The 21,476-nt window shown below is 42.8% G+C and overlaps 1 protein-coding gene across 1 annotated transcript in view; it reads right to left on the minus strand.

Moving 5' to 3' along the window:
• The window catches only part of LOC144683766 (BTB/POZ domain-containing protein KCTD8-like), a 348,274-nt gene that overhangs the window by 56,662 nt on the left and 270,136 nt on the right, over nucleotides 1-21,476 (minus strand). The window lies entirely within an intron of this gene.

A 21,476-nucleotide genomic window follows, 5' to 3' on the forward strand; every position in this document is an offset into this window, starting at 1 on the left:
ATTCTTTTTGAAAGAAGGAACCACTTAGATTTCAGTAAGAAACACAAGCAATAGGGAAGAAAAGTTAAGTCAAGGCCATGTAAAATAAAGTAGTATAAGTAAAATAAAGTTAACACAAGGGAAGTAAATTGAAACCATGACAGGCCAGCTTGTTTGTGTGGAATCTATGTCCTGGAATTTGTGGGAAGTCCTAGATGCAACTGTTGTCCTAGATGACCACATGTGCAGGAAGTGTCATCAGAACCTTGAACTCCAGGTTTCGGAGCTTGAGCGGCAGCTGGAGTCACTGTGGCACATGCGTGAGACTGAGAGCTGCATGGATAGCACGTTCAGAGAGGTAGTCACACCGCAGCTTAGGAGCCTCGAGGCAGAAAAGGAATGGGTGACTGCCAGACAGTCAAACAGAACTAGCTAGACAGATAGTGCAAGAGTCCCCTAGGGTCTCACTCACCAATCAGTTTTCCATTTTGGATACTGGTGAGGGCATCGATTCCTCGGAGGTGTTCAGTCAGAGCCAGGTTTGTAGCACCACAGGCGGCACTACTGTGCAGGAGGGGAGGAAGACGAGGGGAAGATCAGTAGTGATAGGGGCTTCATTAGTTAGGGGCACAGACAGGCATTTCTGACTCCAGGATGGTATGTTGCCTCCCTGGTGTTAGGGTCAAGGATGTCACAGAGCGGTTACAGGACATTCTTCTCGGGCAGGGTGATCAACCAGAGGTTGTGGTCCACATCAGTACCAATCACTTGGGTAGAAAAGCGAATGAGGCCCTGAAAGCAGATTTTGGAGAGCTAGGGAGGAGATTGAAAAGCAGGATCTATAAAGTAATAATCTCAGGATTACTCCCAGTCCCAAGTGCAAGTGAGCATAGAAATAGGAGAATTGAGTGACTAAACACGTGGCTGGAAAACTGATGTAGGAGGGAGGGCATCAGATTTCTGAGGCATTGGAACTGGTTCTGGGGAAAGTGGGACCTGCACAAGTTGGACCATCTACCCCTGAACAGGACTGGGATGAATATCCTCGCAGGGAGATTTGCTAATGCTGTTGGGGGTAGGGTTTAAACTAGGTTAGCAGGGGGATGGGAACCTGAGGGCAAATTCAGAGCAGGGAACAGGAGATGGAAAATTAGTGAGTCACTCTGAAAGACAGAAGAAACTCAGGTTAATAAGTGTACAGCACAGGAATTGGGCAGTGTTAAAATAAATATATGTGAATGTAAGAAACATAGCAAATAAAACTGAGCTGAGGGCACAGGTAGATACATTGAAGCATGATATCATCGCTAAAATGGAAACTTGGCTTAAAGAGGGGCAAAAATGGCAGCTCAACATCCCTGGATGTAAAGTTTTCAGGCAGGATAGAGAGAGGGATTAAAACAAGGTGGGGTGTAGCACTATTGGCTAAAGGAACAATTACAATTGTGAGGATATAGGTTGAGCTCAGAAATAAAGAGGCAGTCACACTGCTAGGAATGCACTATAGATTCTCAAATAGTGGAAGGGAGTTAGGAGATCAAATATGTAGGTAAATTTCTGAGTGCAAAACAGTAAGCCAATAAATAGTTGGAGACTTCAACCACTCTAATATCAATTGGGATATGAACATTGTGAAGGGTGCAGAGGGCACAAAATTCTTAAACCGCATTCAACAGAACTTTTTCAGCCAGCATATAACAAGCCCAATGAGAGGGGATGCAATTCTAGATTTAGCCTTAGGAAATGAAACAAAAATAAAAATAGCTGGGAAAGCTCAGCAGGTCTGACAGCATCTGTGGAGAGGAATACAGTTAACATTTCGAGTTTGTATGACTCTTCATCAGAACTGAGGGAATATAGAAATGAGGTGAAATAAATGAGGTTAGAAAATAAAGCTGGGCAAGTGGATGAAATAGCAGTGGGGAACCATTTATGAAGATAGTGACCATAATACAGTTAAATTTAGCATAATTATGGAAATGGATGAAGATAGAACAGGAGTAAAAGTTCTAAATTGGGGGAAGACAAATTTTACAAAGCTGAGAGGTGAACTGGTGAATGTGGACTGGATACAGCTGCTAGGAGGGAAAACAGTGTCAAATCAGTGGTAGGCATTCAAAAGCAAGATTCTACAGGCACAATGTAGACATGTTCCCACAGAGAAAAAGGGTAGTACTGCCAAATCTAGAGCCCCCAGTTATCCAGAAGCATACAGGGTAAGATAAAGCAGAAAAATAAAGCTTAATACTGCCACAGAAAGCTGAATACTGTGGAAAGTCTAGAAGAGTACAGAAAGTACAGGGGTAAAATAAAAATGGAAACTGGGAAAACAAAGAGAGGATACAAAAAATATTGGCAGGTAAAATCAAAGAAAACCCAAAGATGTTTGACCAGTTCATCAAGAGCAAGAGAATAACTACGGAAAGGATAAAGCCTGTCAGAGGTGTACATGGCAATTTGTGTGTTGATGCTGAAGCTGTGGGCAGGATTCTGAATGAGTATTTTGTCTCTATCTTCACTAGGGAGGGGGATGATGCAGATATTCTAGTTAAGAAGGAGGAGCGTGAGATATTAGATACAGTAAGCATAATGAGAGAGGAAGTACTGGAGGCACCTGCATCATTGAAGGTGGATAAATCACCATGGCCAGATGGATTCTATTCCAGGTTGTTAAAGGAAGCCAGGGAGGAAGGATCATTTTCCAATCCTCACTAGATACAGATGAGGTACCAGAGGATTGGAGCTGCATCAATATTGAAAAAGAGTGCGAGGGATAGGCCAGCAAATTATAGGTCAGTCAGTCTGACTTCAGTCATGGGCAAATTATTGGAATCAATTTGAGAAAAAGGATAAACTGTCACTTAGGCACCGATTGATCAAGGATAGTCAGCATGGGCTTGTTAGGGGACGATTGTGTCTTACTAACTTAATAGAATTGTTTTGAGCAAGTAACAAGGAGGATTGAAGAGGGTAGTGCAGAGGATTTTGTCTATATGGATTTTAGTAAGGCAGACTGATCAGAAAAGTGAGATCCCATGGGATACTGGGGAAGGTGGCGAGTTGGATCCAAAATTGGCTCAGTGACAGGAAACAAAGGGTAATGGTCGATGGATGTTTTTGTGAATGGAAAGTGGTTTCCAGTGGTGTTCCACAGGGTCCATTGTTGGGTTCTTTGCTGCTTGTTGTATATATTAATGATTTGGACTTAAATGTGGGAGGCATGATTGGCAAATTTGCAGATGATACAAAAATTGGCCGTGTAGTTAATAGTGAAGAGGACAGCTGTTGTCTCCAGAATGATATCAATGGTTTGGTTCAGTGGGTGGAAAAGTGGCAAATGGAAGTCAATCCATAAAAGTGTGAGGTAATTTGGGAGAGAAAACGAACAAGGGAATACTCAATAAACGAAAGGATATTGAGAGGGCTTGAGGAGGTGGGAGACCTTGGAGTCCATGTCCACGGTTCCCTGAAGGTGGCAGGGCAGCTGGATAAGGTGATCAAGAAAGCATGTGGAATGCTTTCCTTTATTAAACGAGGTATTGAATACAAAAGCACGGATGTAATGATGGAACTGTATAAAATGCTGGTTGGGCCACAGCTGGCATTTTGTGTACAGTTTTGGTCACCACATTACAAGAAGGACATAATTGCTCTGGATAGAGTACAGAGGAGATTTACAAGAATGTTGCAAGGGCTGGAAAATTGCAGCTATGGAGCAAGATTGAATGGGCTAGGGCTGTTTTCTTAGAACAGAAGAGGTTGAGGGGTGACCTAATTGAGGTGTACAAAATTATGAGGGGCCTAGATAGGGTAGATAGGAAAGACCCATTTTTCCCTGGCTAAAGGGTCAATTATCAGGGGGCATAGATTTAAGGAGATTGGTAGAAGGATTAGAGGGGACATGAGGAAAATCTTTTTCACCAGAGGGTGGCGGGTGTCTGGAATTCACTGCCTAAATTGGTGTTTGAGGCTGAAATGCTCAACTCATTCAAAAGGTATCTGGATCTGCACTTGAGGTGCTGTAACTTGCAAGGCTATGGACCAGGTGCTGGAAAGTGGGATTAAAATGAGCGCCTAGTTTCTTTTTTATTCTCTGGCTGTTGGCAGACAATGGACAATGGAAGGGGGTTTGCCAATGAGAAATTTAGAGAAACGTGTGGAAATATGAGCATTGTGGTGATAAATACTGTAGTTGAAAATTCCTTCAGTAATGGTCTTTGCGAAAGAAACCATGCAGTGATTGAAATGTTCCATAACATCTTAGCTTACAACTTGGTTGATCAGCTAACATCTGGCATGGCACAGGCAATCCATGAATTTGGATTTGCTTCAAATGGTTGGGGGCTATAGCCTGTATCAGTTGATCTATGGGAGAAATCCAAAAATGCCTTTTGTGATGTGTGATCATCCCCCTGGTCTTGGAAGGGACTACAATTAGATCCACCTTTTCTGTGCACTTGAATGCCCGACAAGCAGGGAGAAGAGCATTCATTAAGGCAGAAGGCTCAAATTCGACAAATCTTCCAGCATCGCATTAGGCCATCAGAAATAAACTTTAATCCTATAAAAGTGAAAGTCAGAATGAATGGATAGGTCTGGGTAAAGTGATGAGGTGTGATGGAATGACAGTAATTCTCCAACATGGTAGACCAACTATTAGGGCCCATTCATCTAGGTTAATCAGGATTGATTATAAACTTACAGAATCTAAGCAATTAGTAGAATGTGATGAAGCATCCTGTACCTCACATACTCATGTTTGACAGTTTTGAGGAACAGAATATAATAGGTGAGGGAATGGATGATGATGAACAGTGATACAGATGCACCAGATAGGGCTTCATTTACTAGAGGATAATTGCTGAGTCAGTTACTAGGGTAATGTACATGCCAGAAGAGTCCAGTGAATGGAAGGATGTGATCATTGTAGGGAGAGCAGGGAAAGCCACTGGAAAATTCAAACATTAGCTAACTGTTCTGTATGATGGATAAGCAGAAAGATTGATGAACTGGCAAAATGAGGTGAAATGGCAGAAAGCTAGTTCCCAAAGCAGATCTGGAAGTTGCTCTGGTTCTAGGAAACGATCATACTGGCAACAGAATCCCTGACTGTGGGAGTGAGGGGTCAAGTAGTAGTAATTCAGAATGAGATGGGACGATAAGTAAAGTCCATAGTTTGACTAGAACAACGCCTATAGAAAAATTTGGGAACACCACTAAAAGTAGGGGCCCTTTTGATTGGGAAGTTTTAGTGGCTACAAACAAATTAGAAGATTTTGACAAGCGAGGCAAGTCAAAAGGAGTGTGATAATTAGAAAGAATTTGGTGTCTACTCTGAAGTGCCAGTAGGGGAAGGCAAGCCTTATCTCACAGGTGGATATATATGGGGAAAAGCTACTCACTCCCAGATGAGACATGTAAGACTAAAGCGAGACTAGTGATTCAGGGTTTTGAAGACAGTCTTGATCATCAAGATGTTAGAGTGGACTCCCTCACTGCAGGAAAAGTGACCTTGAAGATTTTCTTAGCTCTCTCAGGCACATTTGTGGGAATGTAGGTCAATTGATATAAAAACACTTTTTTTTTTTTGCTGGGTGAAAATTTTCAGGTGTTTCTGAAACCACTTAAAGAAGTAAGTGATGTAGAGGGGAAGCTATGGAAATTAAACAAATGTGTTTAAGGGCTGAATGATACATCAATTTTATGGTATTTCTTGGTTAAGTATATCTTGCTGAAAGTAAGTTGTATGCAGCTGAAAGTACTCCCAGCAATGTTAATCCGGTATCACAAAGAGAAACTCACAGGCATCTTTATGCTGCACTTGGTGATTTTTAAATTTTGTTTATTCTTTCACAGGACATGGGTGTCATTAGGTAAGCCAGCATTTATTGCCCTTGAGAAGGCAGTGGTAAGCTCCCTTCTTGAACTGCTGCTGTTCATGTGCTGTAGGTACATCCACAGGGAAGGTTCCCTATGGGGTGGCTCTGCAGAATTTGAGTAATTTCTTGTAGGTAAGATAAAAGGAGAATTTAGATTGGAAGTTAGGCTTTGTGTCGGGGTTGGGGGCGGGGGGCTTTCAATATATATACAGTAAGCAGAATAAGCCAGGGGTAACCTTAAATCCACAATCATAACTAGAAAGTGTTAATTGTATCTAGATAAATTGGGCCAGGTCCAGGTCCTCGCAGAGAGATGATTTGCATCCAAAGAAGAAACAGAGCAGTTAAGGAGTTTGTTTGGACAGTTAAATTGCCTATGCACTCAGGCAAGACCCAATACCACATATGGCATATTGGAACTTTGTACAATGATGAAATATGCTGCAGTTGAGGAGGTTCTGAGGGCAAATAAAACATTGAAGAATTTAAATTTGGAGAAATGTATACTCAAGTTTCCAGCCTTGGGTGATTTTTTAATGAAGATTCCCATGCCAATCTTCTGGATGGGTATTTGATTTCAGCTGGATTTATCATATTCTAAGTGGGTGAAAACACAAAACGTCCTTTGGTCTGGGAAGCCAAGAAAATAAAACAGGTGCTTAAAGTACCCTAGATGCAGAAATACTGGTGCTAGTGAAAGCAATTAACTATCAAATGTACTTGCCTAACATTCTGAAGGAAATCCTATACAAGGGGCATCCTGAGAAAAGTTTCCCCATTGAATCTTACATGGATAACTGTTCTCTGTGATGTTTATTCAGCAAAGAGTATCACTGAGTAAGGGTTAAAGATTGACCTTGCTAGTATAAAGGAGATGTTGAAGAGAAAGGAGATCTCTAAAATCAAATGGGTCAATGCAAATCCCCAATTATTAGACTGTTTTACAAAGAGAAATGCTTGCTCCCAAAATTTATTGGCGTTAATAGAAGAGTCTTGTGTTATGATGAGCTGCAAGAAACATGGAAAAACAATTTTTTCTTTGATTGCACTGTAATTATTTAAGTATGTTATGAAGCTTTTTTTTTAAAGGGGAATCTGTTAATGGTTGCTTGATTATGTTGTTAAAGATACACAGTTGATGGGGACCGAGAGCACATACAAAGAGAATAATCTGCCCTGTAGACTCTGGACCTGCGAGCTGAACCTTTCCTGTGGATCACCCAGCTATGGTGCCTGTCAGCCTCCTCAGCAGGTGATTGGCCCCAGCCGATGCCTAGCAGCTGCCTTAGGACTGGTACGGAATGGGGAATCCAACTGTTTAATTAAAACAAAACATCATGAAGGCTGCAGGCTGGTGTTGATGTGATGTGATTTCTGCCCAGTGCTCTGAATGTCAAAGTGAAAAAATTCAATGAAGCATGAGTAAATGATGGGAGTACTATGACTCTCGATGCACCAATGGTATGTAGGAGTTAGAGGTTACACTACCTCTGTCTTTCCAATTGTGCATTGCCTAGGATCAGAGGAGCTTGCAATACTACTGCCATTCTAATTTCAAGGGCAGTTAGGAATGGGCAATAAATGCTGGTCTAGCCCACAATGCCCACATCCCATGAATGATTTTTTAAAAAATGTGGCACTGAGTTCATGGGTTACTGTACTATGGCGATCTTGGATGTTTTATAACAGTAAGTTGTGCCTCCCCATGACCCCGCAGGGAACAGCATTGCATGCTGGCATAGGTGCAGTTTTGGTCAAAGTGACTTGATGAGACTATCCACCCTAAGCCTGAGGCAGTCAGCCACGAAAAATCCAACTCTACTTGGCTGCAGGTAACAGTCATGTACTTGGGATGGAGGTACATGGAGGTATGTATAGCTGAAGAACTGCCAATGGACAAGAATCCTCAACCCATTCCACTGGTAAATAGGAAGGAAATGAAAAGTTAACATCTCTCGAAAGCCCAGCAGCTTGTGAAAGGCAGTATCCAGGAAGGAAGTTGGTTTTCCTTCTGAATCCATGGTAGCTGTTCTGTCACCAGCAGCAAAATCAGATCAGAACAAATTTGGTTTGTGGGAGCCAAAGAGACTTTTCCTTGACATAACCAATGTAACCTAATCCCCAATAGGTGGGTAAAGACTTGCAGCGATATGCCAGACCCCCATTTGCTGCGTATGGTATCAATGTGTTAACGATATAGTGCGATCATTTTTGATTTTTCTTATTACCGTTGTATGGTTTACTTAAATAATTCATCAGATGATGTGATTATTATGGGTAAACGTCTCCTCCGGATAAATCAAACAACTATCCTGAACCAGCTGTGTTTCTGTGGTGTGTATTTCCATGCTTGGTTGACATCAAGGTACGTAGTATCTTATAAGATCACCCTGGTCCTCCGCATAGCCAAGCCGTTATCCGTGATTGTGGTCAATCCTGGAGGTGGTTACAAAGTCGACGAGTGACTTAAAAACTTGGAATGTGCACCCTTGTGGCATTGCAAAATGGTCAAATGCCTCCATTTAATTAATGACACGCATGAATGGATGAACGAGATTCCCACTGTCCCTAACTACTATCTAACAAAACCATAGCCATGAGAACTATCTTAGCAGAATCTGCAGGAAAAGATAGCCCTGTTTGAGCTTGATTCTGGTCTGGCACTGTGAAGAGACATGTGAGGTGTTGAATAAGTGGGACGCCTCTGCTACCAGTGAAATACAAACAGGCCTATGGTGATATTAGTCTGAAAATATTTTATCTTGGAAGTTAAGCAGACTTTGGCCTGGTTGGCACTTGGGTGGGAGACTGCCTGGGAATGCCAGGTGCAGAAGGCATGACCTGACTATTTGCTTGTCTTTTCTGGTTGCATCCATGCCCAAGTGTCCTTTGAAAGGGAGCACAGTGTCCACCTGTATGTTTGAGGCCTTCTGTGACTGGTGGGTGCCACAGGGGCTGGAGTGAGCTGTTACTCCCGATAATTGAATTTTAATTTGAGCTTCCTTTGGATGTTTTTGGTACAGTGCCCCTTTTTGAAGAGGTAGTTAATTGGTTACTTTGTTAATTAATTGCTCAAAGAGTATAAAGAGCATCAGATAGAAGGCTGGGTTAGTGGTTCAAAGGCACTGAATCATGTGAATAAATCTACTGTAATGCGGGATTTAAGCAAACTGAATGCACTAGGATTAAAAGTACAAGGTTCATTTATTCCACCGGCATCAAAACTGTATAAACTCTCAAGGGAACGTGTAACTTCAAGAAACTAACTGTTGATGGAGAACATTCATGGTCGATGTCCCTGACCTCTGTCCTACTCGGTGCCTCAGCTCCTCAATGCACTGACTCACTAGGCTTTTGTGCTGCAGTCCTGCTCTCTGCATGTGTCTCTGTGTCTGTCTCTGTTTCCATGGCCTGGATTTTTCCCGCATCGGGCAGGCTCAGTGGGAGCGGGCGGGCCAATTAAGGCCTGCCCAGCATAATACGCGAGCTGTAGCACTGAGGTTACCTGTGCAGGCGGGGGGAGGAGGGACAGTCAGGTCCAGCACTCTTTCGTGCGTGCTCGCAAAAGAGCGCTTCAATCTCCCTAAGGCAGCTCCGTGCCCCAGGGAGACTGAAGCGCTTTTTAAAAAAATAAATAAATGCAATAAAAATTTCATGAAACATGTCCCCTCATGTAACTGTGTCACATGAGATGGGACATGATTTTATTTTTCCGAAAAAGTTTTTATTTAATTTAAAAAAGCTTCAGGAAACCTCATTCCGCTCGTGGGTGAGGTTTCCTAAAAAACATAAAGACTGCTTGGGCCTTTTCGCCTGCCCGCCAACCTTAAGGCTGGATAGGCAGCGTGAAATTTAGGTGAATTAACTGGTTAATGGCCTTAATGGGCCTTTCAATTATTGGTGGGTGTGCAGCTGACTCCGGCATGTGCCTGTCGAATGAAATACCGTGAGTCAGCGCGATGACATCAGGACACATGCCTAACATCATCACGTGCCATTTTACATATCAACATGTTGGGCCCGCCCCCGCAAGCTGACTGTAAAATCCTGACTAATGGGATTGCTGGTGCCTCCTTCTCCTCCAGCCCCTGCTATCCCTGAGGCCCCACCTCTAGCTTTCTTCAGGACTTTGTTCCCTGTAAGTTCCCGAGGTAAGTTCCAGGCCAGATGAATCCCTCTGCCTGGCACCCTCCTGGGCTGACATCGGCCAGGAACCTAGTACCCTGCAGTGAATGTCCTGCAGTGGGTGGCACCCAGCCTCTGGCCCTGCTCCGAAGTTGGACACTGAGGGAACGCTCTCCTATGCTGCTTCACTACTATCAAAGAAAAGAAAATGTGTTTTGCTTCTTACTTCATCAACTGGCTTGGATCCATTTAACAATGATATGCTACTTGGCGTATGGCCACTGGCACATCATCAGTTCTCTTGGGTAACAATCTTCCTTAGCGAATCTGTGTGACAGAGGTCCACTCCCTTGGCTATCCTAGGTGCTTGAGGACACAGGTTCAGAGGTAGATCATGGGGGGGGAAGGCTGGCAGGGATTCGTATATATCTCAAGCAAACCTACCCCAGCAGAGGACACAGGTTTGGAGGTAACTCATGGGGCTCAGGCTGGCAGGGTTTATATTTCAAGCAGGCTAACCTGTCCTAGTGATGGGTCATGTTGATCCTGCAACTTTGCAGTGAATCTCATATATGCAACATTGTCCTTGGCTCATCTCTGAATAACCCTGGAATCCATAGAGGCTCATGAACATTTGTGGTGTCCCCTTCAGGCCCATCCCATCCATCCTCATCTGAGGAGGAGTGCTGCCTGTTATCCTGATGCAAGGGTTTACTATGTTGCATGGCCACATATGCAATATACCACAAATATCAATGAAAACCTGTGGTTCATACTGCAGAGCCCCTCCAGTCTTGGCAAGGCACAGGAAGTGCATTTTCAGCATGCCACTGGTTTGTCTGATGGCTCTAGTGGAAGGGTGGGCTGTGTTGTTGCACTCTTCCACAGCTCTGTGAATGCCTTACTGGTGTCATTAATCAAGTATGGAGGGGATAGCCTTTGCCATCCAGGATCCAGGCATCAATCTGGCTTGGGGCCTCAGAGCTTAGGAAGCTGCAAGTTCCGCAAGATATGAGGCATGAGAGGTCCTTGGGAAATGAGCATAGGCCTGAATGATTCTTCACTTGTGATTGCAAACTAGGTTATCGAGTGGAACTCTGTGGTTCACATACCATTGGCAGTTCCCAGAAGATTTAATGGCAACATGGGTGCAGTTAATTATCCCTTGCACTCTAGGGAAATGAATGATAGCTGTGAAGCACATTGCCCTGCCACCTGGCTGTCATCATCTGTGGTGAAGCTGATGAACTCATTAGAATGTCAGAAGTAGGCATTGGTTATCCCTCTGCATCTGTATGGCAAACTGAGTGCCACACACGTCACCCGTGGTGCCCTGGAAGGAACCGGTGTCGTAAAAGATGAACACCACAGTCACTCTGAGGGCCACAGGCTTGTAAAGGTGTTCCTGCAGCTGGCCATCAAATCCATGTGGCTGCAGGATCCATCGAATTTTGGTGATTACTTTCTAGGACAGCCTCGGGCATCTCTGGCATTTCTCCTCGTACACCTGGAGGCAGCTTGTCTGCAATCTGAAGATGCACTGCTGTGGCCACCTCCTGTGCCTTCCCTGGATGGCTGCTGCCTGACCACCCACAGATACTGCCGGCCTTGTGGCCTAAGTTGTTGACCAGCAAGAGCCCTCCTTTGTCACATCCACTTCTCCCTCCTCTTGCTCCTGAGATTGCAGGAATATTGGGTGTACGAGACCTATGGGTAAATTGTGTGAAAAATACCATGGCTTTCATCTGTACAACTGCTCAGCAATGAGATTTTCCACTCCTCCCACTGTCCACAAACAAAATTCCACCCACCCCACACTGGCCACCTCCCACTGGCATTCCTGGCAACTACAAGAAAGTTTTTGGACATGGTCAGTTACATTGTGTTACAATCCTCAATTTGAAACCTAGTGTAAGGGCTGTTTCAGTAGAACTGGATGGCTTTATTATGTAGGGTTGACCGAGGGCCAAGACTCGAAAGGATTTTTTCATCACGTGTTCCATTTGAATAGCTGGAAAGAACTGTCAAACTTGCTTGATCGACATCTTTAGGTGGTTATTATAAATTCTTCTTTCTTCGATCTCTTATCAATATTGCAATGTTGATCACAAGATTGAGGTGTAAAGTGCTTGAAGCCTCTATTATTGATACTTTTTATGGTCCTGTTTGACTGACATTTCTGTAGGGGCAGCAGTAATTTTTTTGAAAAAAAGATTTATGAGTGCATTTTTTTCAGAGCAGTTCCACATATCCTATTGTTACTATAGGGTTCACTGGTTTTATACACAGTGTATACTGGGTGAATGGACATGGAAAGGCTACGTGTTGGCAGGGGTGGGGGGTTTTAAGGGACCACAGGGTTGGATAGGGGGCCTTGAGTTAGCATGGAGGCTCTGATGGATTATGGAGTGGGTGGGGGGGCATGAGTTGACATGGAGGGGGCCTGGATAAATCCTTTTCAGCTTACCTTTCAAAAGGTTCTCAAATTCAGACCATAGCTTATCAATCCTCTGAGGGGCCATGAACCTCGAGACATCAAGAAGCTGACCTGACTCCATGAAAATTGAAAGGAGTTAGGAGATGCCTGCCCTGGGAATGGAGCTGGCTAGGCTGGGAGTACAGGGTGCAAGCTTGTGACCCATGCCCTTATCCTATGCTGGCAAAAACTGGGGGTGCTGGCAAAGGGGATGGGCATGCTTTAAGGTCTTATTGGTAGAGATCATGCAGTAAAAGTAAGCAAACAACTTTTTTGCTGGGAGAGGTATTTTTTGTTGTTGTTTACTTGTTCATGGTATGTTGGCATTGCCAGCAAGGCCAGCATTTATTGCACATCCTTAATTGCCCTTGGAGGTAATGGTGAGTTGCCTTAAACTGCTGTCATAGGAACATATGAGGAGGCAATTCAGCTCATCAAGCCTGCTCCACCATGCAAACAGATCATGGCTGATCATCTACCACTTATGCTAATTTTCCTCACTATCCCAATGTCCCTTGATGTCATTAGTATCCAGAAATCTATCAATTTCTGTCTTGAACATACTCAACGATTGAGCTTCCTCAGTCCTCTGGGGGTAGAGAATTCCAAAGATTCATGACCCTCTGCATGAAGAAATTCCTCCTCACCTCAGTCTTAAAAGAGGTGGCCCTTATTCTGAGTCCATGTCTAGACTCAGCAGCCATCTATATCCTATCTATAACTTGTTTCAACCTGTGGTGTAGGTACACCCGCAGTGCTGTTAGGGAGGGAGTTCCAGGAAATTGACCCAGCAATGATACAGGAACAGCAATGTGCTTTCTGGGTCAGAGTGTTGAGTAACCTTGAAGTATTGGTGCTCCCATGTTCCTGCTACCCTTGACCTTTCTAGGTGGTAGGAGCCACAGGTTTAGAGGGTGCTGAACTTGAGAAAATAGCTAATGACAGGCTCCATTAACATTTTGGGCCAGTCAGTTTTGCTAAAGAGAGGGAAAACACAAAGATCACTTGTCATTTTCATGGTAATGCCCTCATGTGAAAGTGAAGCCAGGACACACTTTAATACAATTTAGATAATCTAATTTTGCATGTGGGAGCCTCTGGGGATTATACTCTAGCATTGCCACTTTAAGCTCTTTAAAGTCATTATATTCAAAATATTGCGGCAAATGCTGGACAGTGCAATTACTACATAATCACTCATCTCCTCTCAAGGGGAGATGGGAAGATAATAGTATCTCATTCTTCTTAAATGGCTATCATTGGATCAGTGGCCTGTGTAAGTTCACCATCAACACAAACGCTAAAGAAACATAAGCTGCTACATCAAGTGAAATTTACCACCGCACAGGGGGCATGGGATTTCATTTGGGCATTACACAGCCATCTGAGTTTATTTTATCTAATGTTGCACTCACAAAATTATGAGATACTTCAGGAAATGAGATTCTATTCTGCTCACACTTTTGAGCTGCTACTTCACCCAATTGTAAACTGACTACTTGGAACTCTTTCAGCTGTTTATATTCACAACTTGTAGGAAGTTGTGATGACAATATAACATTTCTGGAGCTCCAGTAGTGAATCATAGTTATTACAAAACAACCATTTGGCGATCTAGGTACATAGATCATTAAAATGTCATGAACCGGTACAGAAAACAATCAAAATATCCAATGGAATGCTGGCTTTTATATCAAGAGGACTGGCATGCAAAGGAATAGAAGTCATGCTTCAGTTGTACAAAGTCCTGTTTACTCCCACCTGGAGTACTGTGAGTAGTTTTGGGCAGCACGCCTTAGGAAGGATATATTGGCCTTTGAGGGAGTTTAACAGAATGGTACTGGGATGCCAAAAGTTAAATTATGAGGAGAGATTGCACAGACTAAGGTTGTATTCCCTGGAATCTAGATGGTTAAGGGGTGATTTGATCAAAGTTTTCAAGACATCAAGAGGAAGAGGGTAGATGGTGAGAAACTATTTCTTCTGGTTAGGGTGCCTTGGACTAGAGGGAATAGTCTAAAAATTGGAGCCAGGTCTTTCAGGAGTGAAATCAGGAAATATTTCTGCACACAAAGAGTGCTGGAAGTTTGGAACTTCCTTCCGCAAATGGCAATTAGTGCTGGATCAATTGTTAATTTTTGAAACTTTGATTAATTTTTGTTAGCCAAAGGTGTTCAGGGATATGGGGCAAAAGTGGGTATATGGAATTAGATTCACCATGATCTCAGTGAATGGAAGAATAGGCTCCAATAGGTCTACTCCTATTCCTATGTTCTTATTTAAGAGTGATACGTTTTAATAATATTTTCTCTCCATTTTTATCTTTAAATTATGATTCGCTCAGCCTTTTCCCTTTCCAGTGAAAGTCCATACTTGTGCTGTTCCCTTGTTGATGCAAACACATTCTCAAGTTAACCACTAGGAAATGTTCTAGAGCACACCATTTATGTCCTGTCCCTGCAGCCAGTGCATGCACCACAATCCATGGCCATGCTGGAACCTTTAAAAACTGTGCACACCGACAGCACAGTCACACTTAAGCCAGTAACGGGGAGAGCCAAGCCACATCAACGTTTGTCCCGGCTCCCTGCCCATGAAAAATTTATGCAGGGAGCCAGGCCTGTGAGCTGACTGGCTATCAGCCGTAAAATCTGGTCTGCCAAGAGTATTTAAAGATTGCTGGCTGCCAGGAACATTAAGGGCAAATAGTGTGCCTTCACTGAGGAAGCCTGTGAAGTAAGTTGATCAGGAGCAAAGGAGCACCATGTTGTTTTGGGACAGAGAATCACCATCCTGCAAGTTTAGCTGCTGCTCCATTCTGTGATATCTGGGGCAGAATTTTGTCCTTGGCAGGGGTGCTCAGCAGGAGCGGGTGGGAAGCCAACCGCTGCCCGTGATCGGCACCAGGCCACAATTTCATGCTGGCAGGCCAATTAAGAACCGCCCATGGAGCTGCCTCAGGGAGATGAAGAGATATGAAATAAAATAATGTAAAAAGTAGAAATGAAATGAAATGTCCTCTCATGTGACTCTGTCACATGAGCAGGGACATGTTATTAATGAAAAATTAAAGTTTTTATTTCATTTTTATTTGCTTTTGGAAACTTCATCCCGCCCATGGATGAGGTTTCAAAAAAAATGCAAAGGCCGCTTGGCCTTTTCGCCTTCCCGGAAACCATAAGATTGGATGGGCAGCAAAACTTTTAATTGAATTGCTAACTTAATGGCCTTAACAGGCCTTTTAATTGTCAGCAGGCGCACTGCTGGCTCCGGCGCACACCTGCCAACCGAACTATCGCGTGTTGATGTTGGCACGCTCGGCCAACATCAACGCGCGTCATTTCACATTTGAGCAGGTCGGATGCACGCCCGCCTGCCGAGTGAAAATTTCTGCCCCTGATTTAGCAGAGCAAGCCTAAAAGAAGCATGTAGCCCCTCACTTACCTTTGTAAGAGGCATAATGCCTATTTTACGTGACTGCCTAAGTAAGTGGCTCTGGAAAAGGGATGAAAATAATGGCAATGAAGAAGAGCTTATGCTAAAGGTTGGAAACAATGGCTCTGGTCTTTGCAATGTTGAGCTGGAAGAAGTTGTGGCTAATCTATGATCTGATATTGATGATCTTTATAATTTGGCTCAGTTTTCACAGAGGAGATAAATATTGAGGCTGCTGAACCATTTGAGAAGGAATAGAACAGGTAATGGAGGCTATATTCAGGAAGATGGAACTGAGGAAGCTACTTGACCGATCCTATAAAATTTCTTGTGGCACTAACCACTCCCCTATGTTTTAGTCTTACTGGTCTCCACTTTAAGTGTACTTTGGCTAATCACAAGGGATGCATATGATTGCATAACCTGGGGCAGAATCTTCGGCTCAGCAAACGGGGGCGGGGCCCGCTCGCTGAGGCGTACGATGACACGCGGTGACGTCGGGCGTGCGTCGCGACGTCACTGCGCATCATTTAGATATTGCATTCGGCAGGCGCGTGCTGGAGGCGGCCGAACTGTCAAAGGCCTATTAAGGCCATTAAAAAAACCAATTAAACTTGTTAGCAATGCTGCCCGTCCAACCTTAAGGTTGGTGGGCAGGTGAAGAGCCCACGCGGCCTTTGCCTTTTTTATGGAACCTCATCCACGAGAGGGATGAGGTTTCATGAACGTTTTTAAAGTGTTTTAAAAGTTTTTAACAAAATTAATGAACATGTCCCAGCTCATGTGACAGTTTCACATGAGGGGACAATTAATTTTTTTTTTAAACTTTAATCAATGTTTTATATTGGAAGTAATCTCCCTGAGGCACAGATTTTTGTGCTCTTCCACATGCATGCGCGAAAGAGTGCACTCTCCGACTCAGGCAACCCCTCCCCCAACCGCACAGAGAGTGCTCAGCGCTTCCAGGTGCCCTAAAATGGCGGCACGCAGCCAATTGGGGGCACCAATTGGCTGCACACCCGCCAGCGCCTGCTCTCACGCAACCCCCCCCCCCGACAGGGCGAAAATTCTCCCCCTGGAGTTGTAAAAATGAAAGCCCTTTTGATGTGACCTGGACACTATTATCTCACAGGTGATATGTGAGCTTCTCATCTACTCCAAAAATCAGGCTGATTTTTAGTCTCCTGAGATGAGGCTATTTCTAAATCAACAAGCTGATTTATTCTTTACATATAATATATAGAATATTCATTACAGCAAATTTTAACATAGAGATGAGATTTTGTGCTGTGGCAATGCAGTAAGTGGCCTGAGGATAGATAAATATTGGAAATTTGCAAAAGCTCAGGCAACATCTTTGGAGAGAGAGAAACAGAATTAATGTTTCAGCCTGTTGAGATGAAAGATCATTGACATGAAACATTAACTCTGTTTGTCTCTTTACAGAAGTTACCTGACCTACTGAATATTTCCAGCATTTCCTGTTATTATTTCAGATTTCCAGCATCCACAGTAGTTTGCTTTTGGATTGTTAAATATACTGTTCCCACTGACCAACAGGTCAAGAGCCAGAACACACCAGTTTAAGGTGATTGACAAAAAAAAAAGATGCAACATGAGGAAAATCCTTTTCACATAGCAAATGGTTAGGATCTGGAATGCACTGCCTTGTGTGGAGGAGGCAAATTCAATTGTAGCTTTCAAATGGCAATTGGATAATTATCTGAAGAGAGAAAATTTTCAGGGTTACAGGGCAAGGTCAGGGGAGTCAAGCTAGCTGAATGGCTGTTGCACAGAATGGCCTCGATGTGGTAGCTATTCTATAATTCAACAATTCTAAATGTTGCTCCTTAGCCTTCAAATGAATAGTTGGAGCACGCCTGATGGGTGATGCCAATTTCAGGCCACCTAAAAAAACTTGTTACTGGTGTATGTTAGTCCTGATGTGAGATGTGGAGCCAGGGAACTCTCTTCTCCTTCTGGCTCCCCAGGAAAATGCTTCTTAGCAGATATAATTTTACTTAACTTTGCGGCTGCGGTGCCTGCTGAAGAATCCGATACTGTCTGCTCCTTAGTGATGAAAATCTTAATGGGGTCCGTACAGGTAGCAAGCCCACTGAATATGTAAATTAGGGACCTAATCCCTATTTTGATGTCTGCCCAGGATCCCTAAAGAATTTAGCAGTGAGACCAATGACCATACATCTTGTGTACCGCATGTCATTTGTAAATTTGTCTGCCTTGCATAAATCCTATGCCGATAAATCAGTCTCAATGCACACCAATTTCTACCCCATTCACCTTTTTCATTTTCTGCTATTATCTCCCTCATCCTCCTTTGTACTGAATTTACACATCTTTACACATTTACACATTTACACATCTTCTGATTGCAAGGCTTATTGCCCTACCGCTTATTTCTTATGTAGTAACCTGTTAAATTATTTTCTTTTGAGATGCTCAATCTTATTTTATCCCATTATAGATATTCTAACCTAGTATCATTATAATCAACTAGGAAAAAAAATGTAACGATGCTTAATGAGATAAAAAAAACCTCACAGACAGCAGCACACTATGGTTGTTATTTTATAGACTTTATAAGCATAATCTAGTCAGCACTTAATCATGAAAATTCATTCTGATCCCATTTATCATTATGCCCCTGCTTTGTCAGCCTCCTCTAACAACCTTCTGCTCAGCTTTGCCCTGTTTTGCTCCTTTGATTCCCAATTATCTCCTGGTTCTCCTCAACGATTCCCAATTGATACCTTTCCATCTAAAAGAGAAAGTGACTACTACATGAGGAAAAAGGGGAAACAAAACAAGTATTCAAATAAACAGCAAAATTTTGTCTTTTCTTTTCACCTTTTTTTAGTTAGCAACAAACTTGGAAAATAAGAATGCAGCTGAATAGATAATTCAGGGGGACACGCCTGGTTGGAATGAACGGTATTTGATGTTCTCTGGTCCTGTATATTCCTATGTCCCGAATAATAAATAAATGGAAAGTAAGGAACTTACAAGTAAATGTAAATATATATAAAACACATACATATTTTGCCTGGCAATTAGCACTCAGAAGCTAAAACCAGCACTAGAACAGATCCACAGTGACACTCAATGCAGTAATTAGGTACATTAAGAATTTTTCTATAATTCTGTACTTAATGGAAGATACTAAAAATGGACCTACTGCATTTAAGAAAAAAATCAACATCAGTGAACTGCTATAAAATTATGTTTCCTGATATGTTAATTAAAAGATGTAGTATTTGAAACTTTTAAATTTGGCAGTATGACTAGCACAAACACAATGTAGACTTATAATATTTCCAAACCCCAACTGTTAACAGTTTTTAAATTTATCAAACGATGTGAATGACTGACACAGAGAGTTGGATTTTCGTGCAGCTGGGGAGACTCCACACGCCTTGAAAAGTGACAGCTGGGACCCAATTCCATGATCCCTGGCACCCTCTATTTTTGTCAAAGCGGGCTAATGGTGCAGGCTGGTGTGGGTTGCAAGATCGCACTATGCATTCACGACCTGGCTGACTCCATTGCAGGGACAGGCATTTCCTAGCCCTCTGTAATTTTCTTGGAGTCGGGGCAGCTTTTTAGAGAATTGTGGTTCACAGACCCTCAGAGGCGTCATGCACACATAATCTGGATGAGGGTACCTTTTGGAAGGTAAGCTGAAAAGGCCTTACCCATGCCAAGCTATGCCCCTCTACCCACCCCTCACCTTCAATGCTAAGATATGACGCTTCCATACCAATTCACCCCATATACAGAACCAATTAACCCTATAGTTACGACACGATGTGAAGAAAAGCTTTAAAAATCAGTCATTCATTCATAACCTTCTAGTTTCTTAAAAAATACTACTTTTACTACAGTCCTATAGAAGTGTCAATCATTCAGACTTTAAAATCACAATTACAAAAACTAAAAATACTTGATGCCTCTTTATCTTGTATAAATAAACATTGTGCAATTGACAGAATAGACCACAAAGAAAGAGCTGTCAACCAAGCAATGTTTTCCATCGGGTGCAGCTATTTCAATAGACTAATGAACGTGTGGGCTCTCAGCCAAGAATGTAAAATGAGGCACTCTAATTTCTCTGCTTTTGGCTCAGCAATTGTTTTTTCATGCACTTCAATTGAGTGTCTGGGGGCATTGTTGCACATTCAAGTTGCTGTATGAATGCAAGTCCTCATTACTGTTGTGTGAACTTACCATTCTGCTATTATAATGGAGATATTAACTTATTTAGAACACTCCTTTAAAGTGACATAGAGGAGTCCCAGGCAACTGTGTTAATAATTTGTACATTGGTATTCCATGGGCCAGAATTTTCCCGTCGGCAATTTGGGGGCGGGGCCCACTTGCCAACGGGAAAATGGCCAATTGAGGCCATTGACAGGGTAATTAAAGTAATTAAAGGCCCTGCCCATCCAACCTTAAGGCTGGTGGGCAGGCCAGGAGCCCCAGCGGGCTTCTGATAATACATGAAACCTCATCCACTGGCGGGATGAGGTTTCATGTTCCTTTTTAAAAACTTTAATAAATGTAATGTGATATTTATTAACAAGTCCCGTCTCGTGTGACATTGTCACATGAGGGGGACATGTTAATAATATTTTTATTTTTCTATTTTTTAAGTTTTGTACACTGTCACTAATCTGCCTGAGACAGCACTTAGTCTCAGAGAGCAGTGCACTTTTTCGCACGCATGCGTGAAAGAGCGCACTTTGACAGCTGAGGATTCCCTCCCCCCACCGCATGGGAAGCGCATAGCACTTCCTGTCGGGCAGGCCGCTGGGTGGGCCTTAATTGGTCCGCCCACTCAAAATGGCAGTGGGCCCCGTTTCGACGCCGGGGGTCAGCTGTCCGCCTGCCACCGAGCCAGTGGGGCTCACACGCCCACCAAGGGCAAAATTCTGTCCACGGTGTAAGTTTGTAAACCAAGTCTATATGGAAACACTTTTCATAAGATATTTAACATTTTTGTGAAGCTAAAATATTATTAGTTCACCCAAATAAATGAAAATTGAATGAAGTTCACTCAAACAACTATCAATGCAAGAACCTATTTAGCACTTAGCAGAATAGAAAATTCCAATCTTAACTATTTTTCATCAGCACAAAACCTTGTTGAAACTTATCACTGATTGGAACTGTTAGTTGAAGACATAGTGAAGGGTTCTCATTGATGAAATAAACCAAACTCATTCTAAACAGTGAAAGAAATCTATTATTTTCAGATTCTTCCTAACCAGCATCAAATATAGCCTTGAGGATGGTTAATTTGTTAAAATACCCAGGTCCGAAGTTGAATTTACCACTGCCTTACAAGACTTGCCACAAACTGATCAACAAGCTGTCAGCAAAAATAATATTTTTCTAGAAAAGACACATCAGATTCCACTTTGCACAGTAGCAGATATTGTATTATTTCATTGTTCCAAATGAATCAGGAAATTTCTTCAGCTATACCAATCTTGTGACTATTGTGATGCAGTCACAGGTTTGGCAAAATCTTTCCATGTTTTACAAAACAGGGCAAGATGAAT

Source organism: Cetorhinus maximus, chromosome 1, assembly GCF_964194155.1.
Source record: "Cetorhinus maximus chromosome 1, sCetMax3.hap1.1, whole genome shotgun sequence".
Classification (NCBI taxonomy): domain Eukaryota; kingdom Metazoa; phylum Chordata; class Chondrichthyes; order Lamniformes; family Cetorhinidae; genus Cetorhinus; species Cetorhinus maximus.